The sequence below is a fragment of the Alosa alosa genome, chromosome 20 (genome assembly GCF_017589495.1).
Source record: "Alosa alosa isolate M-15738 ecotype Scorff River chromosome 20, AALO_Geno_1.1, whole genome shotgun sequence".
NCBI classification, from domain to species: Eukaryota; Metazoa; Chordata; class Actinopteri; order Clupeiformes; family Clupeidae; genus Alosa; species Alosa alosa.
The window spans coordinates 2,813,102-2,815,601 of record NC_063208.1 but is presented as its reverse complement, the minus strand read 5'-3'; the positions used below and the strand labels follow the sequence as shown (position 1 = coordinate 2,815,601).

The following is a 2,500-nucleotide window of genomic DNA, read 5'->3' as shown; positions in this document are numbered from 1 at the left end:
TGTGAGGATCATGCAGCTGGAGTTGAGTTTGAGGGTCTGGCTCTTCAGGCTTCTGAAGTTTTGTCCCTTGCTGTCTGCTTCTGTTTGAACTCACTGTTGTGTACCAGAGCTGACTAGGCCTTGTCACACACACACACACAAACACACACACACACAAACACACACACACACTTGCAGGACCGCTGTGTCATCACACTTTGTCAGTTTCCCTGCCAACAGGCCACAGAAATAGAACTGTGCTATTTCACACAACCAGTAGAACGTGAGAAACAGTCCTTACAAATCTCTCTCTCACACACACAAAACACACACACACACACACACACACACACACACGCACACAGACATGCACTCATGCACGCACACACCTACACATGCACACACACACACACACACGCTTCTCCCACCCGGAATTAATTAATACTCAGTAGGAACCATGCTCCAAGACCATTGTTCCCCTCAGGGATCTATATAAGAGACGCACAGTTTTAATCACTGATCTCTGCTTGGCTGAGGACACATACTGTAGGCTGCAGATCATTTCTCTATTTGTCCTTCCTTCCTTCCTTTCACTCCTGTCCTAACCCCCTTCTGATTAATTTTGTGAGGGAAACGAGGAAGGAACGATTAGGAGGATGGAGGAATGAAGGAGAGACCGATATGAGAGATGAGATGTCCTGCTCACCCACGCATCACTTTGAAGAGACGTCAATTACTGACAGAGCCGGACAGTAGCAGGGGTACATTTACTTGAGTACAGTACTTGAGTACAATTTTGAGGATCTGTACTTTTACTCGAGTATCATTTTGGGGAGTACTCACGACTTTACTCAAGTACATTTTGAGGCAAATATTGTACTCTTTACTCCCTACATTTCTATCCATAACCGTGAGTACCTGTTGCACTTCTAAAAAAGGAAAGAAAAAAATCACCGAAACCCTCAATTTGTTTGTTTCCTCTCAAACGATTGGTTTATTGCAGGCGCCACTGATTGGGACAGCCTATCAGCAATCACCTTCAGCTTTCTGCCAAATAACACCATGGCCAGATTTAGATAAGACACTAAACCATGGACTAAACAATGGGATGAAGAAGATGCAGCAGGTCCATCCTGGGGAATGTGCCAACCCGCGGGCCCCACCTCGCCAGACTATTTCAATTTTCTGAACAAGTTAATGACAGTGTTTGTTTTACAATGATAGTGTTCAATTACAAAATAGTTGTGGAGCAACTATTCCTGAACCAGAGCTGTTCGGAATCACGGTTTGGACCAAAACTCCATTTGTTCAGAGCTTAAAATGAACCTGTGTTTGACAGAGGACAGATGTAGGTTGCTAGTGACAAAGCTTAGATTTCACTATGGTATGATGTCTTTGTTAATGACATTTAAATAAAAAGTGTTCCTCCCGGTTCGTTCTAACAAAAACACTGTTGCTAAAAGGTAGACATTTAGATTTTGTTATCACGTCTGTTGTACAAGATACTGACAGCGTAATAACCAGAACAATGTTAAGGCCTTTGTGAAGAAGAAAATGCACTATAATCACATCCCAATGGAGCAGTAGCAGACTCATGGACGTCGACATCAGGCTAGATAATTCCAGCATGGAAGGTCTTTTCTACTCATTTATTGTCGCAAATAAATCCCTACGAACTTGTTTGACAGCGAAAGTTGACAGACGTGGGAGGGGACTTTTTATCTTGGCAAGCTTGGACCAATGATCGCACCATTCCGACTGAAACTCATGTTTCCTCGTGTATCGTCCCTTCCACCTCTCTCCTCTCTCCTCGTTCTCACCTCGCGTATCGGCCCTCCCACCTCTCTCCTCTCTCCTCGTTCTCACCTCCTCTGGTTGCAATTGCACAAATGAGACGACCTCGATGACTCCAAGCTTTGAATGATTACCGGGGCACGAGCTGGAGGACCGAGGAGAGAAGCTGCATGCAAATAGAGCTTGGGATGCACCCATAGTATAGCACAACACAGCTAGCACACAGCTAACATACAGCACAGCTAGCACACAGTTAACATACAGCACAGCTAGCACACAGCTAACATACAGCACAGCTAGCGCACAGCTAACATATAGCATAGCTAACATACAGCACAGCTAGCACACAGCTAACATACAGCACAGCTAGCACACGACTAACATACAACACAGCTAACATACAGCACAGCTAGCATACAGCACAGTTAGCACACAGCTAACATACAGCACAGCTAGCACACAGCTAACATACAGCACAGCTAGCGCACAGCTAACATACAGCACAGCTAGCGCACAGCTAACATACAGCACAGCTAGCACACAGCTAACATAACGATTTCCGGGGCACAAGCTGGAGGACTGAGGAGAGAAGCTGCATGCAAATAGAGCTTGGGATGCACCCACAGGACATGCTGGTGGCTGATGTGCTGTGCTGTGCAGATGTGCTGTGTGCTGCTGTGCTGTGCAGATGTGCTGTGGCCAGTTTGAGCACAACGAATGATCCCGT

General features: G+C 45.7%; 1 protein-coding gene across 1 annotated transcript in view; it reads left to right on the top strand.

Moving 5' to 3' along the window:
* LOC125285595 (thrombospondin type-1 domain-containing protein 7A-like) overlaps window positions 1–2,500 on the top strand; it is a 122,523-nt gene that overhangs the window by 41,023 nt on the left and 79,000 nt on the right.